This window comes from Equus asinus, chromosome 2, assembly GCF_041296235.1.
Source record: "Equus asinus isolate D_3611 breed Donkey chromosome 2, EquAss-T2T_v2, whole genome shotgun sequence".
Taxonomy (NCBI): Eukaryota; Metazoa; Chordata; class Mammalia; order Perissodactyla; family Equidae; genus Equus; species Equus asinus.
Window position 1 is genome coordinate 193447864 of NC_091791.1, and position 12154 is coordinate 193460017.

General features: G+C 43.4%; 1 protein-coding gene across 3 annotated transcripts in view; it reads left to right on the forward strand.

Moving 5' to 3' along the window:
• The window catches only part of GNG2 (G protein subunit gamma 2), a 97019-nt gene that overhangs the window by 81780 nt on the left and 3085 nt on the right, over positions 1–12154 (forward strand). The window lies entirely within an intron of this gene.

The following is a 12154-nucleotide window of genomic DNA, read 5'->3' on the forward strand; positions in this document are numbered from 1 at the left end:
GAACTTGAGGCTATGTAACGATCCCATTCACATTGAAACATTCCATTTTTTAAATTTAATTATATTGAGATGGACTTGTGGTTTCCTCTTTTATTGAATTGGCTACAGTCTGCTACTATAACATTGATTTTTTTGTGTATAAATTAGCCTAGACTAAAAGACTGGCTACTGTGTCTTTGTGACATGTCTCCCTCATTCTTTGAGTACTTCCTTAGTTTTCGGCACAAAAAGATACTCTAGGGTCCTCTTGCCATTTCCCTGGGCCTGGAGTCATCCTTTCTCCAAAGAGCACTAGTTCCTTCGAGAATGGTATTTAGGAATCAAGATCTGGGTGCCAAGTGCTCATTGCTGAAGTGTTGCAGCTCCCAGCTCCTCTCAGTGGGCAGAGCTGGAGAATACACAGATGCGCGCACGCACACACATTTTCACATCTGCATGTCTCATCTGTATACACGCGTGGATGTAACCTGAGTTCCCTCTGACACAACCAGAGCCTGTCTGACACCACAGGGTTCCTCCCAGCTCTCCACTTTCTGCGTGTGTAACTCCCCTCAGTGACAAGGAAAAACCTGGCCGCTCTCATCCTTTTCCGGTCCGCGCCCCATAGGGAACCTCGCTCCCATTGCACAACCTTTCCTCCCGACATGGGTGCCTCCACATGCCCCCTGGGTCCCTGGGCTCCTCACCAGGCCTCACCCTGCTCCAGCTCTGACGTCCAGCTGTGGGCCCCTGGCCTGGTGTGGAAGCCTCCCTTGCTCAGTCCCACCAATGCCTTTAAGATGGAATTGTTCACAAAGGACAGGAGGCGGATTTGCTCCTAAACCCACTCGACTGCAGCTTCTCTGGTCAGGGTCACCGGGACTCCAGATGGCTACATCTGATGGTCAGTTCTCGTGTTCACCTTACCGACCTATCGTGGCGTTTGACATGGCCGATGATTCCTTGCTCCTTGAAGCACTTTCTTCTCTCAGCCCTCAGCACTCCTCACTCCCTCAGGCTGCTCCTGGATTTCCTTCGCTGTTTCCTCTTAGGCTCCCCAGCTTCATCACTGGAGATTCCAGGGTTCAGTCCTGTTTCTCTCTTCTCCGTCTGAAGGTACTCTCTTCGTGATCTTGCTAGCTCCCCAGGCTTCACGTACCATCTGTGTGGCCTCAATTCCCAGATTTATAGCTCAGTCTAGATCTCGCTCCCCAACTCCAGCACTGTACCTCTCACCAACAGACGTTTCAGTGTCAACCTGACTAAAACTAAACTCCTGATCTTGCCCCAAAAAGCTTTACTTCCTGCAGTCTTCACCAGCTGAGATGATGGCAACTCCATCTTTCCATTTGCTCAGTGCAGAAACGTAAAATTATCCTGAATTCTTTTTTATTCACGCCCTCCATCAGAGTCCTCGAAATCTACATTCGAATGCTATCTATCCAGAATTACACCACTTCACACCACGTCTGCTGCTCTTACCCTGATCTGAGCCACTGTCACCCCTCACTTGGGTCACAGTGTCTCCAGCAGTCGAGGTCTGTTCTCAACGTAGCATCCAGAGCGCGCCTTTAAAATATGTCAGTGGCTCCCCGTTTCTCTTACTGTAACCTTCATTCTCTAAGTTTTTACCCAAAGACTGATTACCTTCTCAGTTAAGCCTAACCATTGCGACCTGTTCCCCCCACACACTCTCAATCCTTGCTCTACTTCTCATTTTCTTATAAAACTTGCTACCGCCCAACATTCTCTGTAACTACCCATTATGTTTCATGTTCTGTTCTCTCCATGCTCCCACTCAAATACTGTTCTAGCAACGTGATCACACTGTGTGTTGGTGTAGTGGATTCTTGTTTCTGCATTTGGGGCTTGTGGAGTTACTTGAACCTGTGGGTTTATGGTTTTCATCAAATTTGGAAATTTTGAGCCACCATGTCTTTAAATATTCTCTCTTTCCTGTGCTTTCCTCCAGAGACCCCAGTTGTGTGCACATTCAGTCAGGCAGCTTGTCTCCCGGCTGTGCTCCGGGCACTCTTTCAGTCCGTTTTCTCTCTGTGCTTCACTTCAGAGAGTTCCCATTGCTGCCTTCAAGTTCACTAATCTTTTCTTCTGCAGTGTCTAATCTGGTGCTAATTCCATCTGATGTCGTTTTCATCTCCAAAGATTTGATTTGGGTCTTTTAATATCATCCATGCCTCTTTTCTTTGTGTTTTCCTTTCCTCTATCTTCTTGATTATGTGGACAATATTTATAATAGCTGATTTAACAGCATCCTTGTCTACCAATTTTATCTTCTCTGTCAATTTTGGGTCTTTTTCTTTGGATTAACTTTTCTCTTCACTATGGGAGAGATTTTTTCCTACTTATTTGCATGCCTGGATTTTTTTTATTGTATTCTAGACATTGTGAATTTTATTTTGTGGCATACTGGACTTTTTTATATTCCTTTAAATCTTTTGGGGTTTTGTTCTGTGGTGCAATTAAGTTACTTGGAAACATTTTGATCTATTCGAGGCTTACTTTTTACTTGATAGGCAGGTCCACAGCAGCCTTTAACTAAGTCTATTTGGCACCACTGCTGAAGCTGTACCGTTTTTAGGACTCTCCTCAATCCCCATGTGTAGTGAGGTCTTTCTACTGTGGCCAGTGGAGACAATATTCCAGCCTCGTGTGATCTCCAGGGATGTTTCTCCTGATCCTTTCTGATGTTCTGTACACAGCCTCAAGTAGTTTTCTGCCTCACCTGTGCTGAGCAGGATTCAGCTGAGACTCAAAGGGAATCCTCTGGAGGCCTCAGAGCTCGCTTGCTCTGCGTGTGGGCAGCTCTTTCTTCTCTGCTACTCTCTCCTCAACTCGCAGAGGTTCCTCGACTCCGTTTGGGGGCCCCTCCCTGTGCCCTGGCCTAGAAACCCTTGTCAAGCTGTAAGCTGGGCAATCGTGGGACTCGTCCTGTCTCCCTTCTCTCAGGGGTCACTGTCCTGTGCCGCCTGCTGTCTAACATTTAAAAACCATTTGTTCGTACATTTTTTCCAGCTTTTAAGTTAAAGCAGGATGGTTTAATTGCTCCCTGTCCTCCATCATAGTCAGAATTGGAAGTCTAGAATACTAAATAAGTTCCACAGGACAGGAAGCTTTGTGTCTCTTGTCCCCTGACTGTTCCATGCCTGTGCCTGGCATATGAGGCACTCATTAAATATTAGTTGAATGGAATATTTGTTGAATAAGATTATGTTTGAGAACTGCTTATTTAAGTGTCTGCTCTGTGCCGGGCACTGACTATACCGTGGTGAATAAAGCAGAAAGGATTCCTGACTTCAGAGAGCCTGGGGCCTAAAGGGAAACCTCAAACAGCACATAAACAAGCAATGTTGTAATTACAGATTGTGGTAAGTGTTCTTCTGTGAAGGAAAAGAGTGCAGTGCTCTGAGAGAGAATAAGGAGGAAAGTCATTATGGGGTGGAGCGGTCAGTAAGGACTCGGCCCAGTGGGGAGATTCCAGCCAACTCCTGAAGGCAGAGAAGCAGCCAGCCTGTCGAGGAGGAGAATGCCCCAGGGAACTGTACGTGCGACGCTCCAAGGCAGAAAGGAACGTGGGGCTTTCACAAAATTAGGGGAGACTGTGTGGGGAGGGAGGGGTGCCACAACGTGACGTCAGAGAGGCGGGCGGGCCGCACAGGCTGGTCTATGATGTTTCGCTTCTATGAGGCACAATGGGAAGCTATTGAAAGTTTTAAGTAGGGGAGTGATATGAGCCAATTTATATTTTAGAAACGTCTTTCTAGCTGCAGTCAAGAGAACGCTACTCCTGGCACAGTCATGAACGTCGGGAAGGCATTTGGAACTGAGGTTCTTACATTTTGTGCCCTAGATCCATTTGGCTGTCTGCTGAAGCATATGCTCCCCTTCTCAGAGTAATGTTGTTAAACTGCAAAGGAAACTAATTATACCGAAATGTAGTTCTTCAGAATATTTTTTAGAAAAAGATTTGTGATACAGTTATATATATACTTCTTTATTAACTGATTATGTAAAATCTAATAATAAGTCTGTAATTATAAAGCAAATGAACATAAATGAAACACTGATATGTCTGCAATAACTGTAATGTGGTAGAAAATATCTGATTTCTATTGGTGACTAAGTCACAGAAACTGCTGATGCCACTGGGTGTGTTGTCAGTGTCTATAATGGAAAGAAATGCTAAATTTCCATTTGAGATTAGTGAAAATGAAGATGTAATTGTTTTTATCGTTGAAGTTCACAGGCCATGCCCTGAATTCTATCCACGGACACTGTCTTAGTCCATTTGCACGGCTATAACGGAATATCATATAGTAGGTGGCTTATAAACAACAGAAACTTATTTCTCACAGTTCTGGAGGCTGGAAGTCCAGGATCAAGGCCCTGGCAGATGCGGTGTCATCCTTGGTCGTAGGAGGCCATCTTCTCACTGTGTCTTCAGATGGTGGAAGGGGCGAGGGAGCTCTCTGGGGCCTAGTAGTCTAGTGGTTAGGATTCGATGCTCTCTCTGCTGAAGCCTGGGTTCACGTCCTGCTCAGGGAACCACACCACCTTGTCTGCCAGTTGTCACGCTGTGGCGTCTCTGTGTCACTGTGAAGCTGGAGGCTGTGCCACCAGCATTTCAAATACCAGCAGGGCCATCCATGGTCGACAGGTTTCAGTGGAGCTTCCAGACTAAGACAGACTAGGAATAAGGACCTGGCCACCCACTTCTGAAAAAAACTGGCCGTGAAAACCCTATGAACAGCAGTGAATGATTGCCTGATACAGCGCTGGAAGGCGAGAGGATGGAGCAAAGAGACCAGACAGGGTTCCCCTCTGATGTCCACAGGGGCACTAGGAGTCAGAATTTACTTGATAGCACCATCAAAAACAACAAAATCCCCTTCATGAGGGCTCCACCCTCACGACATACTCGCCTCCAAAGGCCCCCGCTCCACACATCATCATGCTGGGAACTGGGTGTCCGCATGTGAATTTGAGGCGGACGCAAACATTCAGTCTGTAGCAATCCCCGGGGAATTTTTATTTAATGGGTCATTTCAGTAATCGCGGAGAAAGAAAATGGAGGCTTGAACTGGGGTAGTCGCAATAGAGGTGACAACAAGGGGGCAAATCTGAGATATTTTTGGAGGAAGAATCAATAGGACAGAAAATAGAGAAATTGCCGGAATTATTGGGGAAATCTTCCTGGAAGAGCTAGGCCTAAGGATGTGAAATGTAAGAGAAGCCGTGAGCACAATGTCAGCAGGGGCAGCGAGAAGGCAAGATTCTCCAGGCAGGCTATTGCTGTGACTCATTGTAAGGAAGGGACAAGGATGGCACTATGGGTGAGAAAGGAAGAGCGTTCATAAAGATTAAGTCAGGAACCCTGTGACTCACAACTCGGCCGCTCATGAGCTGTGAGACCCAGGGCAAAAGCTTACAGAATGAAGCCTCAGCTTCACGTAGTAAAGATGAGAATAATAACAGCTTGTGGCCCACAGTGTTGTTATAAGGATTAAATAAGATAGTGTGTGTAAAGTGGTTATCACAGTTCTGACACGTGGCCAGGGCAGGCAGAGAAATATTAGCAATTATTCTAATTGCTGCTGGGATCCCAGCATTGTGTTGGACCATCAGCCACAGGTGATTGTAATCTGGTTGAGGAAACAAGATAAAACATATAATATATTTTGAGAAGGAAACTGTTCAGAATCGAGGGTTCAATTATAAGGTATGGGCAACTCTAAGCTATTAAATTTTCCCCAGTATAGTGCTTTCTGTATCATAAAAAGATTTTGAAAATCCCTTCCAGACATTTGTGTGGGAGCATTGCGAATGAGCAGAGATGGCGCTGGGTCTCTTCTTAACAAGTGGGTTTTAGATGTTGTTGCTGTCCAGCCTCTGCTGCTTACAGCTAAGCTCCTGTTTGGTTTAGTAACGACTATGGCTCAAACAAATAAAAGGCACCAAACAAAAAAGTAATCAAGATTCTGAAAGTCTGTCCTTTGTTTTCATTTAGAGGAGCTGAGATAAGGACAGGCTGTCTCCTTTCATTCTGTCACAGTAGCGTTTCATAATGACGCACAGAGAATCTCAGTCAACCTTTGGAACCAGCCCTGCACTTGAGTAGTTTATATGGAGACAGCTGTGGCTTAATGGCAGAACATTAGGGCTCAAGTTTTTATCCTGCGGTGTGCTTTGCTGTATGACATTGAACAATTCATGCAATGTGCTGAGCCGTGTTTTCATCAATAAAAGGAGTAGTTGCCTCAAGATTATCATGTAGATCGAAAGAGAAAACTTAACTCAATGTCTGAAACAATATAGGAACACAATAAAAGTATTTTATAGGCAATGTAATGCCTATGAAAGAGTGAGACTTTAAGCCAAAAACTGTAACAAGAGACAAAGAAGGTCTTTATATAACGATGGAGTTAATCTACCAAGAGCATACAACAATCATAAATACATGTGCACCCAACATCTAAGCACCTAAATACGTTAAGCAACGCTAATATGTCTGAAAGGAGAAATAGACAACAATACAATAATAGCAGGGGACTTCAACACCCCACTTTCAACAATGAATTGATCACTCAGGCAGAAGATCAGTAAGGAAACATCAGACTTGAACCACGCGTTAGACCAAATGGACCTGATGCACGTGCATAGAGCACTCCAGCCAACAGCAACAGAACATACACTCTTCTCAAGTGCACACAGAACACTCTCCGGGATGGGTCACAAAACAAGTCTTAGCAAATTTAAGAAGGTTGAAATCATACCAAGACTCTTTTCCAACCAAAATGGTATAAAACTAGAAATCAATAACAGGAGGAAAAATGGAAAATTCAGAAATATGCAGAAATTAAAAAACGCACTCCTGAGCACCAGCCAGTGGATCAAAGAGGAAATCAAAAGTGAAATCAAAAAATATCTTGAAACAAACTACACACAAAAAAAGGAAACACAACATACCAAAACTTACGGGATGCAGCAAGAGCAGTTCTAAAAGGGAAGTTTACAGTGATAAACACTGGTAGCAAAAAAACAGAAAGATCTCAAACAACCTAACTTTGTACCTCAAGGAACTAGGAAAATAACAAATTAAGCACAAAATTAGCAGAACGAAGGAAATAACAAAGATAAGAGCAAAAGCAAATGAAATAGAGACCAGAAAAACAATAGAAAAGATCAACAAAACTAAGCTGATCTTTTACAAAGATAAGCAAAATTGACACACCTTTGCCTTGACTAAGAAAAAAAGAGAGAAGACTCAAGTAAAATCAGAAGCGAAAGAAGAGATGTCACAACTGATACCACAGAGATACAAAGGGTCATAAGAGACTTCTATGAACAATTATATGCCAACAAAGTGGATAACCCAAAAGGAATGGATAAATTCCTAGAAACATAAAAACTTACCAAGACTGAATTATGAAGAAATAGAAAATCTGAACAGATTAATTACTAGTAAGGAGATTGATCAGTAATCAAAAACCTCTCAACAAAGAAAATTCCAGGACCACACAGCTTCACCTGTGAATTTTACGAAACATTTAAAGTATTAATGCCAATCCTTCTCGAACTCTACCAAAAACTTGAAGAGGAGGGAACACTCCCAAACTCATTTTGCAAGACCAGCATTACCCTGATACCAAAGCCACATAAGGACACTACAAGAAAAGAAAACTACAGGCTAATATCCCTGATGAATACAGATGCAAAAATTCTCAATAAAATATTAGCAAACTGAATTTAGCTCACGTTAAATGATCAGACACCACAATCAAGTGAGGTTATCCCCGGGATGCAAGCACGGTGCAGCGGACACAAATCAATAGGTGTGACGTTAGTAGACCTAACCTCTACATTAGTGTCTTCACATTCGTAGAGTGAAAGATAAAGATCGTGTGATCATCTCAATAGATGCAGAAAAAGCATTTAACAAAATACAACATCCTTTCATGAAAAACCTCTCAACAAATTGGGTATAGAAAGGAATGTACCTCAACGTAATAAAGGTCATATATGACAAGCCAACAGCTAACATCATACTCAATGGTGAAAGATTGAAAGCTTTCAATGTAAGATCAGAAACGAGACAGGGTGCCCACTGTCATCACTCCTATTCAACATAGTCCTGGAAGTCCTGGCCAGAGGGATAAGACAAGAAAAAGGAAATAAAAAGTGTCCAAATCAGAAAGGGCAAAGTAAAATTGTCTTTGTTTGCAGCTGATGTGATCTTATAGGTAGAAAATCCTAAAAATTTTAAAACCACCAAAAAAATGTTATAACTAATCAACAAATTCAGTAAAGTAGAAGGAACCAAAATCAACATACAAAAATCAGTTGTGTTTCTATATACTAACAACGAAATTGCTGAAAAAGAAATGAAGATCTCATTCACAACAGCATCATAAAAAACAAAATACTTAGGAATAAACTTACCTAAGGAGGTAAAAGATCTGTACACTAAAAATTATAAGACTTTGGTGAAAGAAATTGAAGAAGACATAAAGAAATGGAAAGATATCCTCTGTTCCTAGGTCAGAAGAATTAATATTGTTAAAATGCCCATACTACCCAAAGCCATCTATAGATTCAGTGCAATCCTTATCAAAATTCCAATGGCATTTTTCACATAAATAGTAAAAACAATCATAAAATTCATATGGAACCACAAAAGACCTTGAAGAGCCAAAGCAATCCTGAGAAAGAAGAACAAAGCTGGAGGCATCACATTTCCTGACTTCAACCTACATTACAAAGTAGTAATCAAAACAATATGGCATAAAAATAGACACATGAAACAATGGAACACAATCAAGAGCCCAGAAATAAACCTTAGCATATGCTGTCAACTAATGTTTGACCAGAGAGCCAGAATACTCAATGGGGAAAGGATAGTCTCTTCGATAAATAGGGTTGAGGAAACTGAATCATCACATGCGGAAGAATGAAGTTGGAGCCCTATCTTACACCACACACAAATATTAACTTGAAATGGATCAAAGCCTTAAATGTAAGAGCTGAAACTGTAAAACTCCTAAAAGAACACATAGGCAGTAAGCCCCTTGACACTGGTCTTGGCAATGATTTCCTGGATATGACACCAAAGCACATGCAACAAAAGCAGAAATAAATAAATGGGACTACATCAAACTAAAAAGCTCTGCACAGCAAAGGAAACAACAAAACGATAAGGCAACCTGTGAAATGGGAGAAAATATTTGCAAATTATATAGCTGATAAGGAGTCAATATCCAAAAAATATAAAGAAGTCATACAACTCAATAGCAAAAACAAACAATTCATTAAAAAATGGGGAGAGGAACTAAATAGACATTTTTCCAAAGAAGACATAAAAATGAGCAGGAGATACATGAAAAGATGCTCAAGATCACTAATCAGGGAAATGAAAACTAAAACCTCAATGAGATATCGCTCCACACTTGTTAGGATGACTATCACCAAAAAGATAAGAAATAAGTCTTGGCGAGGATGTGGAGAAAAGGGAACCCTTATGCACTGTTGATGGGAATATAAATTGGTGCAGCCACTACAGAAAATAGTGTGGAAGTTCCTCAAAAAATTAAAAATAGAACTACTGTGTAATCCAACAATTACACTTCTGGCTATAGGTCCAAAGGAAATGAAATCAAGATCTTGAAGAGATATCTGCACCCCCATATTCACTGCAGCATTATTCACAACAGCCAAGACATGGAAACAACCTAAGCATCCGTCTATGGACGAATGGATAAAGAAGATGTGGTCTGTATTCACAATGGAATATTATTCAGCCGTGAGAAAGAAAGAAGTCTCGTCATCTGCAACAACATGGATGGACTTTGGAGGCATTATGCTAAGTGAGATATGTCAAACAGAGAAAGGCAAACACTGTATGATCCCATTTATGTGTGGAATCTAAAAAAGCCAAGCTCATAAAAACAGAGACTAGAATGGTGGTTGCCAGGGGCTGGGGGCTGAGGGTGAGGATATGGGGAGATGTTGGTCAAAGGGGACAAACTTCCAGTTATAAGTTGCATAAATTCTGGCGATCTAACCTACAGCAAGGTGACTGTAGTTCATAACACAGTGTGATATACTTGAAAGTTGCTAGGAGTCGATCTTAAACGTTCTCGTCACACACACAAAGGTCATTGAAGTGACAGAGGTGTTAACTAATCCTACTGTGGGAATCATTTCATAATATAGAAGTATATCAAATCATTATGTTTTATACCTTAAACTCACACGATGTTATATGTCAATTATATTGCAATAAAACTGGAAAAATATAAGATAAATAAAAAATGATTTACAATTCAAAAAAAAATGAGACTGACTTTTACACAAATATACTATACTGGGTTGAGTAGTGTCCCCTAAAATTCATGCCCACCTGGAACCTTAGAATGTGATCCTATTTGGAAGTAGGGAATTTGCAGATGTAATCAAATGAAGATGAGGTCATCCTAGATTAGGGCGGGCCCTAATCCAGTGAGCTTAGGCAGGAAATGTGGACATAGGCCAAGAGGAGGAGGCCTGAGGTCGGAGGGATGCATCCACAAGCCCAGGGACACGAGGACCGCCAGCTCCAGGCTCTAGTTGAGAAGCATGGAGCGGGTTCTCCTCAGAACCTCCAGGAGCAGCCAGCCCTGCCCACACCTTGTTCTGACTGTCTAGCCTCTGGCTCTGACTGTGAGAGAATGCATGTCTTGTTTTACACCCCCTCGTGTGTGGCAATTGTTAAGGCACACAGAGGAGACCAACAAACCAACCCCAGACCTCTTCCTAGTGGTCAAGGGAGCCCGGGTGCGCTGCAGTAACAAAAGGCCCTCCCCCCATTCTTATGGTCTTATGACAACAAAGGTATGCTCCTCACTCCCCCGCATGCCCATCACAGATTAGCTGCCCCTCCGCACCATGTCTCCTTCCTCAGGGACCCTGCAGACTGCAGCCTCTGTCTGGAATAGTGACTATCTGGTCTGTGGCTAAGGAACAGAGAGTCCAAGAATTCAAAGATTTGTGGGATTAGAATTGATTCTCATTTCCAACCAGTAAACCATAAAATTAAGTGACAAAGTTCTGATCAACTCAGTCCTGGGCAGGGAACAAATCAAGAGCATGGCCACGGTGCTTTCGTTAAATCCTCCGCATCAGTTAAGGTGGCCCCAGTCAATTATTCCAGCTGGACGAGGAGGCAGAGAGAAAAGAGCTGTGCGTCTGCCCCTGAAGCTTCTGCCCCCAAGTGCCCCCATCCCTCTGCTCACATAGTGGCCGGAGCGAGTCTGACGTGACGGCGCGGTGGGTGTGACCCGCTGCGGGGACGGTGGAGGTCTGTTTAGCAACCATACACCTGGCCCGTTCACAGCGAGGTGCTCTTTTGGGAGTCGCTCTGAGAGGCTGTCATGGTGCAGTGATGTTGAAAAGTCTGTGGAGAGCTCTCCAGGGCAAGGGCACTGTGTCATGTGAGAACTGACCCCAAATGGCAGTCCCCAGGCAGATCACCCACCCAGTCCCCAGAGGTAGTTACAAATGATTTTTAGTTTATTTCCCAAAATTAAATCCACCCTCAAATGGTGAAAATTGGCCACCACCGAGGCTGGTCAAAGGGAGGCACTCCAGGTGACTCCCAGCGAGGAGGTACAGAAATGTCGTGAGAAATGGCAGCATCCCTGAAATCGCTGGCCAGCCTCCCCGTGGGCCTCCTGAAAGGGCACAATGCTCAGCTGAAGCAATACATACGAGAAATCATAATACAACATGTAATGATATTTGAATACATGAAATATAAAGCTATGCATGTATGTGTGTGTATAGCATCCCCTGATGTGTTGGTTACAAAGGAAGTCGACATGGTGTCAGGCTCCCCAGCACAGGTCCTGAAACAGAGGCACGAGTACAGAAGGCGAATGGCCTGTGTGGGAGCTTCCCGTGTGCCAGGCACCAATGGGGATGTGGGTTATCTCACCTAATCTCTGCAGCCAGGGCTGGGACCAGGGTGAGGCAAGTGACCGCTGAGGGGCCCAGAACATGAGGAGACAGATGCCGGGTGGGCTGTGTGAGCCTGACTGCCGCCTCCTTCAGTTCTGTGTCCTGAGTGCCACGGCCACTCAGCCTAGTCTCGGACCTGCTTGCAACAGCCCTGTGAGGCCGAGAC